General features: G+C 45.5%; 1 protein-coding gene across 12 annotated transcripts in view; it reads left to right on the top strand.

The window, feature by feature from the left end:
• LOC139753326 (uncharacterized) overlaps positions 1-18,746 on the top strand; it is a 769,854-nt gene that overhangs the window by 255,678 nt on the left and 495,430 nt on the right. For all 12 annotated transcript variants that reach the window (XM_071669662.1, XM_071669661.1, XM_071669660.1 and 9 more), the window contains one exon: positions 10,987-11,027. The gene's annotated coding sequence lies outside the window, so the exon portion shown is untranslated. The remainder of the gene's footprint in view (positions 1-10,986; positions 11,028-18,746) is intronic.

Below are 18,746 nucleotides of genomic sequence, written 5' to 3'. Positions count from 1 at the left end.
CGGTGATTCTGCCGATGGAACAGTACGGTGATTCTGCCGATGGAACAGTACGGTGATTCTACCGATGGAACAGGACGGTGATTCTACCGATGGAACAGGACGGTGATTCTGCCGGTGGAACAGGACGGTGATTCTACCGATGGAACAGGACGGTGATTCTACCGATGGAACAGTACAGTGATTCTACTGATGGAACAGTACGTTGATTCTACCGATGGAACAGGACGGTGATTCTACCGATGGAACAGTACGTTGATTCTACCGATGGAACAGGACGGTGATTCTACCGATGGAACAGTACGTTGATTCTACCGATGGAACAGGACGGTGATTCTGCCGATGGAATAGTACGGTGATTCTACCGATGGAACAGGACGGTGATTCTGCCGATGGAACAGTACGGTGATTCTGCCGGTGGAACAGGACGGTGATTCTACCGATGGAACAGTACGGTGATTCTGCCGGTGGAACAGGACGGTGATTCTACCGATGGAACAGGACGGTGATTCTGCCGGTGGAATAGCATGGTGATTCTACCGATGGAACAGGACGGTGATTCTACCGATGGAACAGTACGTTGATTCTACCGATGGAACAGGACGGTGATTCTACCGATGGAATAGCAAAAGAAAGAGAGAAAAAAGAACGTTTGATAAACGCATTGTTTGATCTTTTTTTTTTTTTTTTAAAGGATTTTGTGGTTTTTACATTGTAGTCGTTTATTTTGAAAAAGGCCATCACTCTCGATTCAATACTGTAATTCCTCGTATTTACCGAACTGAAATCGTTTTATCTAAATGTAAATCATCCTTTTTTTTTTTTCCTCATAAAATTGTTTGTTTTACTGATGTGAGCAATACAAATTAATTCTTATATACTTAATTGTGTCGTGGACTTCTGGTGGATTTTGTGGAGTAGAAGTTAAAACTTGCCTATAGAAAGGTTTTTAAATAAAGAGTCGAAATAAAGCTTCCCCAAGATAACGTAAAGCCAAGGGAACGTCTCTCTCAAGATGACCTTTTGATTACCTAAAAAGTAAAGTAGAGTCTGCAGAGTTTAACTTTAGGTAAGAGTTTTTTCACGTAGGTTAGAAATAGTCCTTCGCCCGGATCAAAGTTAGATTTGAGGTAAAGACTCGTAAGTAGATTTCTCCGACTATCGAAATCTCTGGCGAACGCATCCCTCACTTTGAACAGACAGAGTTGGTTGGTCGGTCGGTCTTTCTGTCTGTCGCTTTTAGATGAGAAATCTCTCTCCACCCCCCCTCTGTCTGTCTGTCTGTCTGTCTCTCTGTCTCTCCCAGTTGAGAAATCTCTCTCTCCCTTTGGTGTTACTAATCTGATATAGTCTCAGAGTCTCATTCGGGAAGTCTGCTTCCATCGCCATGGGCTTCTGAGGTAGATTCTTGCATTTTAGACGTGAAGGGGAGTCTGTCACCTCTCTCTCTCTCTCTCTCTCTCTCTCTCTCTCTCTCTCTCTCTCTCTCTCTCTCTCTCTCTCTCTCTCTCTCCTCTGAGCCTGCACAACGATCTTCACGTGAGAAAAGTCCCTCGTGTACCGTCGGGGAGAAAAAAGGAAAAAAAAAAGTTACGATATATTTTTTCCATTCTTTTTTTACTACCGTTTCCCGGGTTTATGATCTTTTAGTTTCGAACTTTTGGAAATAAAAATGAACGGCTAGAAAAGACTGTCGCATTGTTTGGTATTAACTTTGGGTTGGTGTTCGCGCTCGTAAGGAGAGAGGATGGTGTGAGGGATGTGTCTGAGATGAGGAGTTTTAGGGGATTGAGGCGCTTTTAGGGATGCGGTTTTGAGGGGCATATGAGGAGTAGTGGGGCAAGTGGGATGGAGTGTGAGGTGTGGCGGACGTGGGAGGTGAGTGAGTGAAAGAGATGGGGATGTGTGGGAAGTACGAGGATTGGTGAGGTGTGAGGGACGTGGTTGTGAGGGCAGAGGATGTGTGGAAAAAAAAAAAACAAGGATGTGTGAGGAGTTAAAAGTATTGTGTGGGAGGTGTCGGGAACTTGGGGAATGGATGGCAGATTATGAAAATGAGGAACAGGGGGTCGAAATAATAGACGATATAAGTTTTGTTATTGAGGAGCTGCTGATAAGCGAGTCGAAACCTTCTGTAAGGGAACGGTGACGCTATATATGAAGAGATCTTGTGTGTTCTGCTGCTCGTAACAGGTCGTCACAACAGCACAGGACACGGAACATCGATGGGTTGATCGATTGGGTTATTCTAAATCAAATCTGACGAAGGTGCGAAGACATAACTGATTTAGAAAGCTTTAGAAACTGACTTGGAATCGTATTACAAATACTCTTGTTCACGTCATCACTCTACCGGACCGAAGCCGTACCGAATCATCTGTCTCGAACGAGAGAATACTCTTGTTAGGTATCCTATATTACTGTAACCCTTGTGATTTTCATCCTTATAAAGGACTGAAGCAGTACAGAGTCGCCTGTTTCGACAGGCAGAGACAGACGGCTCGAAACTGCATGAACCAGGAGGCTACAGGGAGTTAGGGAATTTGATGTGTGGAAAGACTGTCATGCGCGACCCTTCTTACGAAAGTGATTTGTTAGTGAGTTCTATTAGGACGTAAGAGAACATTTATTTGCGATGCAATGGGTATAACCGTATGGTATGGGCAGCGGCTTGCCCATATACTGGATTCTAGTAAGAAGTGTGTGTTTTTCAAATAGGTAGAATACTGGATGTGTTACAGGTTTTGTTCTATTTTACCCCACAACCACGACGGTGTGATCCTTGGCCACGATGGCACGAAACTTGAGCACGACAGGTGCGACGACATTTCAACTGACCACAGGGGATTGGGTTGTACCGTCGTCTGCTTCAGGGTCACACTGTCGTCTGGTCAAGGAGTCATGCCGTCGTCTGCACAAGGGGGGCATGCCGTCGTCTGCACAAGGGGTCACGCCGTCGTCATGCTCAAGGGTCATGATATGTCGCACAAAGGATTCTGAACTCTTTTCAAGACACATCAAACATACATTGAAGAAAGCTTCATATTGGCATTCAAACCCTCGTATGACCTCAAGTATATACACAGAGAAGGCAGAAGAAGAGCAAATAGTATGCAGTTTCTTTAATTTTCATAGGATTAAAGATTTTACGAAATATCATAATCTAAACCCAGGTTTTTTTTTAATAACACGAATATATAGAGAGCTCACGAACGTAGAATTCGACTAAGATGAAAAAGAGAAGAAAGAAAACTTGAAAGCATTTGACGGGGTTTCGTTGCTGACACAGGTGCCTATGTTATTAAACTTTCCCACCACAGGTAGAGGGAATCCTGACATGTCTACACACACACACACACACACACACACACACACACACACACACACAGACTAGTCAAGCAAGCAAGCAGGCCGGGAGACTCCCAAACGTGAGGAGCAAGGCCCTGCATGCTTCCTGGAAATCCCTTTGTACTCGGACGATCATAATCCCTCAAACTTCCCCACGAGAAAAGCCTTATGGTTGCCAGTTGTGTGTGTGTGTGTGCAAGAGAGGATTCTCGACTGCTCCGGACGGGTTCTCTCTCCGGTGTATCAGTAACGGAGGGAGAGAGGTGAGGTGGTGCAGGGTTAAGGGAGAAGGGGTTGTACAGCGCCTCCCACCCCGGTGGGGAACGAGTGAGAATCGTCCTATTCTCTGCTCGTAATTCCAGATTGGGCGAGATACACCAGCTTTATGCCCTCTCCCTTTTGGGCAAGTTGAAAAAGAAATGGGAATTTGGTTGTAGATGGTGTTATGTTGGCCGTGGTAACCGTTTCACAGCCACAAGCGATGCGTTTGTGTAACACCTCTGCTGGGAAAGGATATTAATGAATTATATATATATATATATATATATATATATATATATATATATATATATATATATATATTTTTTTTTTTTTTTTTCGCATGTTTCCTTCCAGCTAAAAAAGATTTTCTTTTTTCACACCACTATTTTGGTGCATGTGGCACTTATTAATGAACATATGAATCACTTTATACTCGCCGTGATTGTACTTATGGAGTCTCACATTATATGCTGAAGTACCACCATTAGCTAAGAACAGAAATGAAAACAATTACATTAATTTTTTTTCTTTACTTATTGTGAGAAAGTTTTTTTTTCTTTCTATGCTCGGAGTTCAATTTTGCCCTTTGTAGTCATGCCTTACACATTGTGGTATACCACACCTTGGCAGAAACTTGCGGAGCAGCATTGTAATACTCGTCCCCTCCCCCTCCTTCCCCTTGGATTACCAACACTGGAACGCACATCCTGGTGGGCGTAATTCCCCAACCGCCCCGAAACAGATGGCCCTTCTCTCCCACGAGAGACGGTGCCGCTACGCCACCGTCAGCGTCGTCACACCTCTTGCCATCTGTACCTACCTCCGTTACGAGGCATACGCCACACAGCCATTGTCGCTGTGACGTGGCATACGCCCCATCAGTTTTGCTACAGTCACAAGGCATTCGTTGTAACACATTTGTCACCGTCGCAATAGCACTGCTACCGTCTCAACTTCACTGCCGCCGTCAGAAGCCATGCGTCGTAACACTGTCGTCACCGACGACACAGGGCATACGTCACACCACCCGTTTCTACCGTCACATCGCCATAACGCTGTTACTGGGGAAGCAACGCTACCATAATACAACACGACTTTAAGCGTAGGGGTCAGAGACCAGGCCATCATACTTCACTGTCATACCGTCGTATTTTAGAGTTCGTACCTTCGTGCTCAGAGATCATTGTTGGTAATTTTGCATAAATCATAAATGTCAACAACTTTGGATAATTGTAATCGTAGTCCTCGTAATTCTTGAAGTCACGAAGGTGTGGGTGCAGCGTCTCTACTAAAAGAAATTCATGAAAAACTTTTCTCAGTTAGCGAGAGTAATTTCGGTTCGATGGCCTTTGGAATTCGATGGCTTATGGAGTTCGATTGTCTCTGGAGTTCGATGGCCTTTGGAGTTCGTTGGCCTCTGATGTTCAGTAGTCTCTGGAGTTCGACGGCGTCTGGTGTTCGATCGGCCTTTGGAATTCGATGGTGTTTTGGTGTTCGATGGTTTCCGGAGTTCTATGGTTTTTGAAGTTCGTTGGGCTTTGGAGTTCGAGGGGGTCTCTGGAGTTCAGTGGTGTCTACGTGTAGAGTTCGATGGTCTTTGGGGCTAGGTGGTCTGTGGTACTCGGGCAAAAACGGATTATTATCAAACGTCCGATAGAACCTCCCACGTTTTCCTTCATTGATATTGGAAAATATGATGTTGGGAAAAAAAAAAGTCAGTGCACTTAATCGCCCGCCTCTTCTGCCGCTGTGTGTATTGCTTCTCCTGCCGCTTGGTTGCCTTAAGCCCTGACATCTCCTGCCGCTCGGTAACTCCAAGTCTTTTGCCTCTCCTTCCGCGTGGCTTTCCCAAGCGTATCCAAAGTCCCGAGGGATGGCGTGGGCGACTTCAGTACTGTTGCGCTGGTAGTCGTTGCTCTGCGATAAGTAGGAGTTACTGACTGTGGGTTGGGACTACCGCTGTTGCTCGCACTACTGAAACCTTTGGTCATGACGGTTGAAAGGAAGGGTAAGGAAGGCCTGTGAGATATGGGATAGGTGTAGGAGATAAGAGCCGGGTGGCCAGTGGGAGATACGAGAGGTTCTTGTGATACGGAGGAAGCCGTAGGTGGTGTGGGAGGCCCGTGGGAGATACGGGAGGCCTATTGTCACCCAGCAGACGGTAGATGTGTCCTTTCCCCTTTCGTCACAGTGACGACGCGGGGTGTTGACGGCTCCTGTACACCCGGGACGCTGGATGGAAATTCATCTGAAGGGAACAACTGTCGTGCTTCCTCCTTTCGAGGCATTATTTCTAATTATATATATATATATATATATATATATATATATATATATATATATATATATATATATATATATATATTATACCGGTGAGTCAGGAACAACATATGAGAACTGAACCCCATGACGAGCTGGTCCCCAGTCTGGTACAAGAGACACTGGGGCGGTTATGAGCCTCTGCCTCGGTACCTCCCACAACACCAAACTTTCCTGCAGTTGGATGATACACGAGCCCCAGAGAGAGAGAGAGAGAGAGAGAGAGAGAGAGAGAGAGAGAGAGAGAGAGAGAGAGAGAGAGAGAGAGAGAGAGAGAGAGAGAGAGAGAGAGAGACTGCTGCTGCATTCTCCCGGCCTCTCACGTCCATCTTCACTAGCCGCTGATGGCCAGCATCCATCATAAACCTCTAAGACGCGTTGCTGAGGCAGTGAAGAGGAAGATTTTTTTTTTTCTTTCTAGTACGTGGGGAGAGGTGGTGGTGGTAGTAGCCGCCGCCAGGGGGTCTCGTCCTCGACCACACTAGAGATATGCCAGTGATATAGTTCACGCCCGCCCCCCGAGGAGGAGACACTCGAGGACGAGACGAAAATCTCTTGCGAGGATGATTCATTGATTCTTTTTAACCTCGTGTGTCTCTCTCGGGCCTGTGAGGGAGAGGAGAGCAGATGACACCAGGGAGGGTCGAGAGCGCGGGTTCACACACCAGGGAGGGTCGAGCACGTAGGTTCACACACCAGTGAGGGTCGAACACGTAGGTTCACACACCAGTGAGGGTCGAACACTTAGGCTCACACATCAATGAGGGTCGAACACTTGGGTTCACACACAAGGGAGGGTCGACCACGCGTGTTCACACACCAGGGAGGGTCGAGCACGTAGGTTCCCACACGAGTGAGGGTCGAGCACGCAGGTTCACACACCAGGGAAGGCGAAAACATGGGTTCACAGACCAAGGAAGCTCGAACGCATAGGTTCACATACAAGACGGTCAAAAACAGGGTTCACACATTACCCTGGATGGTACTCATCGCTCATGAACAAATAGAATATGTATTTTGAGACATGGAGATGTGCTTCAGTCTCGAGCCTGGCCGTCGTCTTCGCACAAGCTGGAAAGATGGTTTCGAAAGCTCCTCCCTCCTCTTCCGTCCTGTGCAAGATGTCTGCTTCGTTTGACATTTTTTTTTTCCTTACTTATATTTTCACTGGGGAACGGAAAAGGAAGTGAAGCAGCAGCAGACGACTGAGTCCTACCGAGGTTGTTAATGTTACCAGAATAGATTTCATTAGAAAAGTGGCCGCAGGAAAGAGAATTGCCCCTACATATGGAACATAAAACTCTTGACTTCTGTAATATGTCAAAGTTCACTTGAAGGAGAGATGCTTCGGGTGCTGTAGACCATTGTTATTCCATTTGTTGTTGGATGCGTTGATCCAGACAGCATTTATTGCGTGGTCAGCCAGTGTGGGCTGAGGGGGTTTCTTTCTCTCCGGTTTGACGTTTCTTGGTCATCCTACAGCACGATAGATACATAAATCACTTTCCAGCAGTTTGGCATCTGGGTGTGGTGATTCGCTCCGCAATAGAGATGAGGGTGAAGAGCATACCCTGACAAGCACATACTTACACACACACACACACACACACACACACACACACACACACACACACACACACACGGGCCTCCGTTACTGACCCTGCGCCCTCGTGCGCCCGATTCGAATCTTGGGCGCAGCAGTTGGTCCACACTCAACCCGGATGTTCATCCTCCTCTCGAACCTGGTCGATAGATGGGTACATGGCATAGGCTTCTCCCTGTGAAATCGACAATCATTCTTTTGGGGTTTTGCCTTCCAGCGATTGTTCGGTGTCCGGCTAGGCTGAGTCTCTCGTAGTGACCAGCTCCTACACTAAGGTCAGAATTTACTTCCTGCTCAACCACCCAGTCAGCTAGCAAGCGAGCGGAGGAGTCGCTTATGTCAGCGGTCCTCAGTAGTGAACTGAGATTAGGAGGAACAGTTAGTCTGTGTTCTTCAGTCGTGATTGCCGAGGGAGGAAAGAACAGTAGAGCATTGTTCTCCATGCACAATGTGAAGAACAGTTGTTCAGTGTCAGTCGTCTGTATTAACAGAGTAAAGGTCAGGGAGGAACAGTAAATTGCTGTTCTTTATGCACATTGTGAAGGTGAGAGGAGTACAGAAAGCCAGTGTTCTTCAGGCGTCGGTGGAGGGGAGAGACGAAGAACAGTAAGTCTTTGTTCTTCAGCGCTCACTGAAGGAAAGAAAGAGCGTAAGAGTGAAGAACACTGTCTATGTGCTTCTTTCACACGAATGAGGGTACGAAGGCAGGCGAGCAAGTGAGCAGGAGGGAACGGGATATCCGAAGAGGGACAAGAAGCGGTGGACCTCTCACTGAATACTGTGAAACACACACACACACACACACACACACACACACACACACTATAGACCGAGAGTGTCAGGCAGTCTGCATCACTATCTCCTGGGAGGATGAATGGTGGAGGTGCTAATAGAAGGAATGATGAACGGGTGATGTTAGACTAAGGCTTAGAGGAAGCCATTCTGTGAGGATACATGTGGGATCTCGACACCTGGACGAATTTACTTAACCTTGAGACCCGTAACTGTACCTCACCCACTTATGAGACCCGTACTGCTTTTGATGGGGCTCCACACCTTGAGGGTAAGTCCATTGATATAGGTTCCAGCGGTATATGCTGGGCTGGCCTGTAGAACTCTTATTCAGTGAAAGTAACCATTTCATTATCATTATCACCATTATTACTAGTAGTAGTAGTAATTATTATGATTATCTGATTATTTCTGAGAGTTATCGAAGGATTAAGAGCTACGGAATATATTGGTCGGGATGTACAAAATAGATTCCGAGTTGTGGGTAGCGTAGCGCTTCAGCGTGTGGCACGGAGCCCAACGGGCCAGAATGCTCATAAGCGGTGTGTGTGTGATGAACGGTGGGTGAGGGAGGCTGTAAGGAACCAGTTATGACCTCGGCTGTAATTGAACCAACGCAATTCAAGCATTCCAGACGCCATTAAGCGGGTGTTTGTACTTAAAAGGCAGACATCGCTTTCCTGCCAACACACACACACTCACACACACACACACACACACACACACATACACACACACACACACACACACACACACACACACACACAGGTACTGTTTTGGAATCTTTTCTATCCTTGATATATGTAAATGACTTGCCTGAAGGTATGGACTCTTACTTGGATATGGTTGCAGACGATGCTAGAGTCGTGAGGGACGTGGAAAAAAGAGGAATGCATCAGCTTACAAGGGGACCCAAACAGAGTCCAAAAAGTTGGTCTGATACATTGCTAATGAAATTCAACCCTTGTGGTTCAATCTTGAGACCACTGCTCCTCAGTCATGTTCCATGTAATTGATCTTTCGGAAGAACTGGACTCTTGATGAAGGCCATTAAGACGTAAAGAGTGATGAGGATTGGATGGGACACAGTGAGAGGCCTCAGTTCGATTACTTCCCAGCAGGATATAAGCTAAAGGGCTATCCATGTGTGAGAGAAACATTGTGGTCGACTTTGTGCTCCACAACACTAGAACTGTTAAGAAGTCGGCATATCTCCTGGCAAAGAGTAGAATTGCATTTAGATACTATGTTTAAGGATGTGTTTGTCAAGTTATTCTCAACGTATGTTAGAACAGAGCATCCTTTCGCCTCTGAAGGCTGGTCACGTGAAAATTGAGAGAGAGGTGCAGAGGAGAGCGGCAAAGATGGTGCCTCAACCGAGAGATCGGGAGAGAGAGAGAGAGAGAGAGAGAGAGAGAGAGAGAGAGAGAGAGAGAGAGAGAGAGAGGCTGGAGACCTTTGGAAATTACCCACCAATTTGATTACGTTAACTGCGCGTAGTACTTCTGCGCGAGATGCAGTAAGTGTGCTATACCATAGGACAATGCACGACACTCGAGAATGAAACGGTGTCTGAAAGAATGCTATGAAATGGTATTTCAGTGGCAGGATCTTCGAGCGCTTAGAAATAAATGAGCTTTATGATGAAATGGCGAATGATTGTGGCATACAGATACTTCAGAAAAAGCTGATTGAAGGTAGGCAAAGCTAGAGAGGTCCTCTCGAGTGCAAGAACTCCCTACCCTTCTCCTCCAAAAGAGGTAATTACAAACAGGTTATGGCGCACACCCTATTAATCGCAACAGACTCTCAACAACAAACAGCGAATGACAAACTCGTTATAATTCCATGAATTTTGAACAAATACGATGCCTTTCATCTAGAACGCACTGCACAGGAGAGAGCGTTCACCTTTAAGACGCAGGAGGTGAGAAGTCTGCGTAATTCATATTCTTTACGAAGGAGAGAGAGAGAGAGAGAGAGAGAGAGAGAGAGAGAGAGAGAGAGAGTATAAGATATAAGTTAATGTATGAATGGTATAAGGTTTCTGGGACACACGGGATAATTCGTCCATGTCTATCTTGATGGACTTGGAATCTTATAAAGGGTTCAATGCTCTTAGTTGGCTCAGTAAGACCTCCGTAGATACAGACGAGTGTAAGTGTAAAATGTGTATACACACACACACACACACACACACACACACACACACACCTGCCAAGCGATACACGTTGTCTCAATATTTATGTACGAAACTAAAGCTGTGCCTCTCTCCTCTTCCTTCCACGCATTCGGTTTTATTTATACAAAAAAAAAAACCAGAAAAGTCTTTCCCGTTGAAATAGTAAACATTTGACTTTATACAAATAGACCATTTACCTAGATATTTCACGTGTCAGCTGGTTACTGCTGGTGTAACATTATATTTTGTCGCAGGAAGGGAAATAAGTAAAATGTCTGCTCATTTAAGTGATATATATATATATATATATATATATATATATATATATATATATATATATATATATATATATATATATATAGCAAGGTCTTCCTACATCAGGAGGGTGGTGGGCTCCTCCTCCCTGGCTTGTGCTCGCTGAGGCCGGCGAACTGGCTCCAGGTATTGACTCTCCCGCTAATGGCATGTTTCCATCTCTTTCCAGGTGGAAATGCGCGAATGACGAGGCAGTTCGAGTGTGAGCAGGTAAGACAACACGTTCGCTCCCTGGTTGTAACCCACTTGGCCTATGATTCATATGAGCCTTAGTGCTTCTTCCTTCCTTCCTCTTTGCTGAAGTTTGAATGGGTCGTGCCTTCAGCGGGGTGGTGGGTGGGAGGAAGGGAGAAAGGGATCCTTCGTGGCATATTTACTCCTGGTGGCATAAGACATTCAGCAGGTGTTGGGTAGCCAGCTCCTGCGCATCGGAGAGGCTGCTGCTCATTGTTCAATCAGTAGCATTTGGTTATGCATCGAGACTCTTTAAGACAAGGTGGTGTTGGTCTATACCAGTGAAGACGATACGTTACGCAACAGTAATACGCCTATTTTTCACCCACTCTGTTAATGCGTGTGTATACATTTTCGTTTACTGTATTATTACCGTCATTATTATTCATTGATTTATTATTGTTCATTATGAATTTCTTTGTTTTTCTTTTTCTTCCTCATGCTCTTCTTCTTCTTCTTCTTCTTCTTTCTTCTTCTTCTTCTTCTTCTTCTTCTTCTTATTATTATTATTATTATTATTATTATTATTTATTATTTTATTATTATCATTATTATTATTATTATTATTATTATTATTATTATTATTATTATTATCATTATCATCATTACTATTGTTATTATTATTATTATTATTATTATTATAATTTATCATTAATTCTGCTATTCTGTAATCAGTGTTCGAGGGTTTACGCCAGTTACTATCCTCTTCACAGACCAACCATGTAATTAAGGATGTCATCACTTGTCGCCTCCAGTTTACTCCGACTCGTTGGACATTCCCTTGTGTCGTTTTTCTTCCCCGGGTCATACCTGTGAGGCAGACGTGGCTGGTGTGGGTGGGGAAGGAGGGGAGGAGGGGTCGTAGGAACGTAGCGAGCCTAACTGCTTGTTAAGTGTCCATCGCGCGCGCCTCTGTGTGTGTGTGTGTGTGTGGGTGTGTGTGTGTGTTAGTTTATGTCAAGTAATTTAAAAAGTGATACGAGTCTAGAGTGTTTAGATAACCGTAAATTAATGTTTTCACTTTCTAAACTCCTTCAGTCGCACAGTAATATGAGGTATGCAGGCATTGTCAAGTATAGGGTCTACGAAATCCCGAGGAATTAGAATTTATGTATCATTTTGTTTCACTATCCCTTTATCATCTTACATCTACATATGCCTGTCGCCCCATCCCATGTCAGTAACGTTATATAAAAAACTCGCATCGATAAAGATAGATTTCATACTCAAACTGACGAGATAACACGAGCGGAATCTCATACTTGCCCTCGAACACACACTCGGACGTCTGTAAAAGAATATATGATATGACAGCGGGAAAAGGTTCTGATGCAAGGGAGATAAGCCACAATCTGCGTGGGACCTGTCGATGGAGGGTGGATGGTGAGTGAGATAATACATAGGAGAGGAGATGAGGAAGGTAATGCAAGAGAATATAGGTCGTGTTCTTTATTTTGCACGTGTGTGATTGGCCTCGTTCGCTCGCTTCCATTCTCTCTAGCTTTCGTGCGTTATGCATCGAAACCACAGGTTCCTGTCCACAACCAGGCCACGCACAAAACCGATCTGTGGTTTCCTCCCGGCAGCTTCATAACCTTTGGTTTTGTCCTTTGACAGCACGTCATCCCCTGTATACCACATTGGTCCAATTTGCTTTATTCCGTGCGCGCCTTACACCCCTCCCGCATGTTCAGGCCACGACCGCTCAAAACCTTGTTCACAACATCCTCCCATCTCCAGAATCGGTCCTCATTGTTTCTTCTTGTCCCCTCCACTACTGACACACGCATTCTCTTTGTCATCCAATCCTCTCTTCTCTCGTCATGTGTCCAAATAATTTCTTCACACTAGCTCCCTCAACCACACTCTTCTTATCACCACCCGTCTTTCTTACCTATCATCTCCTACTCGATTAACCCTCCTTACACCACTTATTGTCCTCTAGGCATTTCATATCCAGCATCATCATCATCTTCCGTGCGTTCGCATCCATAGCCCACGGCTCAACCATGCAACACGGTCAGGACTACTGCAGTTTCAGACATGCCTATCTTCGCCCTCCCATATACTGATCTCTCTTTCCACACATTCCTCAACCCTTCCAGGACCTTCAGCCCCTCCCTCACTCTGACTCAGTGCAGCTCTCATGGTTCCATTCTCTGCCATATCCACTCCTAGCTGTCGAAAAAGCTTCAGTTTTGTCCAAGCTTTCTCCATTCAAACTCGCACTCCAGTTGATCTGTTCTCTCTTTAGTGCTGAACCTAATAACCCCGACTTTATACACTTTTACTTCGAATTTTCGTCTTTTACACACACACTGCCAACTGGGACACCAGCATATGCAGTTTCTGACTCGAATCTGCTACCAGCGACGGTATCATCAGCAAACAACAACAGACTCCTTTCGCCTGACCCCCCAACCCCGGACAGACAGCGTAACTGCCGCCCCCCCCCCTCTCTCTCTCTCTCTCTCTCTCTCTCTCTCTCTCTCTCTCTCTCTCTCTCTCTCTCTCTCTCCAAGACCCCTTCATTCACCTCCCACACCATCCCGTCCATAAGCAGATTAAACAGCCATAGTAACATCACACATCAGGGACGCAAACTTACCTTCACCTGGAATCACTCGCCTCCTATTTCCATCTACTCGCACACTTGACTTACTCTCCTGATAAAAACCCCCCCTCACTGCTTCTCATGGCTATCATCACACGACAGACGGACCACCAGTGGATGTACACACATAATGTTGAGGCCTGATGCACTGTGAGTGCTTCTCTTGCTCTGTATCTTGCCTCTAGAGTGTCAGTTACGCAATAAATAGTTTTAGAATCCATCAGTATATCCGATTAGTATTGGCAGGGTACCGTAAACACAGCCGGGCACTAGCTGGCTAAGAGTTTAATCCTCGCAAAACACGATTTCATGGCAGAAATTAAGCGCGTTTCCATTGTTTTCCGCGTCTAGTCTCGAAATTGAGCTCGATAACTCGTGAATAGTCAGTGGATCGAGGTAGGTACACATCACTGGTGTGGTAAATCCTACTTAACAGTTACGTGATATAGTGACAAAAGGCCAGCATGGCGTTTAAAAAAAGCAGCAAACAAGCATTAGCTAAGTTCTCTCGCATCAGTTGACGAATTATATCTTTTTCCCGAGTGTGAGACTTGTGTGATGCCACTTCCTTCTGAAAAAAGAAGGAAAGGCCACACTGCACGAGAAGTGTTGTGGAAGTGGTCTGGCTATCTCGTGAGAGAGAGAGAGAGAGAGAGAGAGAGAGAGAGAGAGAGAGAGAGAGAGAGAGAGAGAGAGAGAGAGAGAGAGATCTTTCCTGATGCAGGCTAGCTATCCCATACCAAATATGCTCAACTGCTCGCGCTGTTTTTTTTTTTTGGGGGGGGGGGGGGGGGAGGGGGGGCAGGGCCTTCCTGCCGAGCATACGATATGCAAAGATACAGACAGGCAGCTGTGCGTCCATCGCTGGGGATCGACCACGGAATGAAGATTGTGGGGTGTGAGTGAGGCTTGTCTTTCCCGCCCAGACAAGTGATTGACGCCAGAGTAATACCTCGCATCTGATTGGCAGAAACCTAGAACGCGGTTATGTTACTAGACTGTGTGGGCGAAGTTTATATATATATATATATATATATATATATATATATATATATATATATATATATATATATACACACACATATATATGTACACACATATATATCGCCGAGTGTACAGTACGTCTCACTGCAAAGGAGTCCACATTTCCTTACTACTGGAGGTGATGCATCCCTGGGATGCAGGACCCTTTACTGTATGCCCTCAAGCGGACATCTTCGCAGACCATTAGGTCATCTGTTGTCTAGTTGATCAGTGTGCTCCCATATGCTATCACCGCACTCCAACAGGTCATCACGCTAGGGAGCGTAAATTCATCTGTTATCTGGCTCTCCCACTACCCTCACATGCACTGCTGCAGCCCTCCAGTAAATAACCTCATCAAAGACCATCAGGTCCTCTGATAAGTGTGGCTTTGCCATCTTTTCCCCCGTACCCCCTGATGGTCCAGAATACTTCCTTTTGTGGTGCAATATGATCGGCAAAGTTGCCCTGGCGTCGAGTGACCGAGAAACACAAGTACACTGGGAACGGTGGCGTCTGGGAGGTGTAGTGGTAGTGTGGCAATGTCATGGAATGATCAGTCAGGCGTTGGTATATGAGGGAGGGACGAGTCCCGATATCCTGTTCCTCGGTCAGTCTGCCTCGTCTGTAGGTGAACTAACAGACATCTCTTTTAGGAGACAAACAGCTCTCATTTTCCTCTCTTTTTCCCCCCCGTTTATGTTGCTAACGGTGTACATTTATTTAACGACCGAAGTTTATTTTGTCATTGATGCGTCTTCAAATGACAGGATGATGGTTCTGGTCCGACCAGCGTGGCAGCGTCCTCGTCTCCAGATGTTAAGACGACGCGACATTGCCCTTGCCATATGTATCACAAGCGCTCGAAAAGGCCCACTCCCACGACGTGTCGGAGGAAGGTCTTCGGACTTTATCATCTCCCCGGAGGCTTCGGGTCCTCAAGGCATGGCCTGAGAGGCAAAAAATCGTTGGGACGTCTGGGCTTGGCGTAAATAATGCTGTACAGGAACGAAAGATATCCAGGAATATATCAAAATAGGTTTCATCCCTAAGGAATCTCTGATTAATCTTAATGCTTTTATCATGCCTCGTCGAAGTCTTCATGTAAGACTCCAGGGAAATTAGGATTCCAAAAGGAGTCTACATTTCCATGCTACTGGAAATGGTGCAGTCTTGCTTACATGATGTGAAAGACAGGGGAAAAAGTTTGGTATTCAGGGTAAACAATCGGCTGAAGTTTACGAAAAGGAAATTGGTGATAAGGACAAAGTTGAAGAACTGGTTGACAAAAAATTCAAATCTTAATTGGATTTTCCATGATGTCCCGAATTCGTTGACTTGAGATTTCAAGTTTGCTTCTGTTAATTTACCCAATCTGTTAGAAAATTGATTTGAACGACAGATAATTAAGATACCATTCTCATTACATATTAGTTTCTCGCTTCGGCACCAAAAGATTTAATTATGAATAGGACGATTTCAGGGAGACAGAGAGCGTCGATGGCTTAATAAGTGCATAGACTCGAGTGTGTATGTGAGTGCCTCATGGCCTACGCCCTCGAACCCTACAAGAATTATACTTTATTTTCTTCTTCCCTTTTGGACAGTCAGACAGCCGACGACATATACTATTCATTACCAGCCAAGATGTTTCCTAGAAAGGAATATGTATCGGATCATAGACTGGACAGTCTTCCATTAAGAACCCTTTATTCATACACAATAGGATCTCATTTCGGGATCCGCTGGACTGTTATAAGTTCCCAAGGACCTTTCCCTATTGATCTAATATCTTTGACTTGGGGGGGCTGGGATTGCTCGGGGGAAAATGACAGAATGTAGAAAGGTTACTTGTGCGAAGGCAGTCGATTGGCTGGTGCGAACCCGTTCAGCACTGCGACTGACAACTCTGGCGGATGCTTAGAGACCGTCTCTTCTCGCCTCGCTGCTGAGGAGACGGTGAGACCTCTTGTCACACCCCCGAGATATCTCTCACAATGTTTATGTGTCTGTTCATCATCTACTTCCCTTCCCTCCGCCTCGCATAGTGACGCCGTACACTTTTCGAATATTTCAAGGAAGGTTTGTCTTTTTACCATAGATAAACAAGGACCTGTTTCTACTTTATATATACCTAAGCTGCGCTGCCATCACTAGCAGGGAAGAGTCGACTCCTTTGGAGTGAGAAGACCTTTGATGAGATTTTACTCCGCAATACAGCCTCGCCAGAGCTGACTTTTTAGTGTTTGTTACCTCGAGAAGACCATGTTCAGTGACACACACACACACACACACACACACACACACACACACACACATATAACTTAAGACTGTGTTTGTAGATGATGTATTCAGATAAGCGAAATGTTTATAGGCCCTAAAAGCAAAGCTGTGTGCTGAAATGCAAAAGTCTCTGACGCACTTTCGAGGATAATGCTCTGTAAGATGAGAGGGAATAGGAAAAACAGATAGTTTAATAGGATTTAATTTCCGTTTAGAGAGAGAGAGAGAGAGAGGGAGGAGAGAGAGAGAGAGAGGGAGAGAGCGTACGAGAAAATGCGACTGAATCTCTGGGTAATGGCGAGCGCTTCACTGGTTATACCAGCACATGGGGACACCTTCCCTTTAATTCCCCCCCCACCACTCTCGACCACGACGGTATGAACCCCCCCCCCCCCCCCCCCCCCCCCCCCCCCCCCCCCCCCCCCCCCCCCCCCCCCCCCCCCGAGGACTACGGTGCCCTCCTAGCCTTAAGAGCGATGATGCCAGCCTTGAGCACCGTGATGTGAGCCTTGAGCACGATGATGTGAGCCTTGAACTCGATGATTGGGGTCTTGAGCACAATGATATGAGCCTTGAGCACGATAATGCGAGCCTTGAGCAAGATGGTGCGAGCCTTGAACTCGATGATGCGGGCCTTGAGCACGATGATGTGAGCCTTGAACTCGATGATGGGAGTCTTGAACACGAGGATGAGCCTTGAGCACGATGATGCGAGCCTTGAGCACGACTGTGAGCCTTGAACTCGATGATAGGAGTCTTGAGAACGACGATACGGCCCTTGGGGTACGACGAGGGCCGTCCTTATGACTTGATCCTTGAATGGTCTGGTCGGACGTCACGCAGGTTTACCCCAGTGGTCGTATCGTCGTGTTCGAGGGTCGTACCGTTGTGCTCAAGGGTCGTACCATCGTGTTCAAGGGTCGTACCGTCGCACCTTATCACCACTGGTTTAATGGCCGTGCAGTATTTACGTCTGTTGGTTTTGACCTCGAGAATATGTTAAAGCTCGTTTACACACACACACACACACACACACACACACACACACACTGTGTAGAACTCTCTCTCCGTACTTTACAAATGAGTAAATAAGTATACACACGCACACGCACACACAGAATATCAAATATCAATTAACGCAGGGAAATGGATGCACCTCTCCGTGACATATTATTGTCACCATTGACCTTTTAATGATTCCAGTTGGTGCGATAATCTGCTGTAGAGAAAAAATGCATTTTATTTTTGTAGCAATATAAAAAATTTTATCTGGATTTTTTTTCTTTGAGGTATGGCTGTGTGTTTCAGTTGAGTTTGCATTATGTGTCAGACTTTTGTTAGTTAGACTAAGCTGTATGGCTCCGTTCAAAGCTTGAATAATACTATGTATGCTTTGGTATTTTCTATGAGTATGCGAGAGGGTGCGAGGCGTGCAAGGGATAAAGCGCATCAGAGCGCTGTGGTATACGGGGAACGACGTGCAGTCAATTGGCTGAACCAGGGCATATGAAGTGCTTTAGGGAAGCCACAGAATGGTGTGTAGGCATCTGATTCTAGATATGGGACTCAGGTGTTGGTGCATTACACGTCACGACTAGATAGTGGATGTGAGCGAATGCGGCCAATCATTTGTCCCAGGCGCTACCTCCCTCACTGACGCAGGGAATGGCGAACATGTACGAAAAAACTGAATATACGTATGTGTATATATCTATATATATCTATATATATATATATATATATATATATATATATATATATATATATATATATAT

This window comes from Panulirus ornatus, chromosome 14, assembly GCF_036320965.1.
Source record: "Panulirus ornatus isolate Po-2019 chromosome 14, ASM3632096v1, whole genome shotgun sequence".
Classification (NCBI taxonomy): domain Eukaryota; kingdom Metazoa; phylum Arthropoda; class Malacostraca; order Decapoda; family Palinuridae; genus Panulirus; species Panulirus ornatus.
The sequence above is the reverse complement of the archived record's forward strand: the minus strand, read 5'-3'. Positions and strand labels throughout refer to the sequence as shown.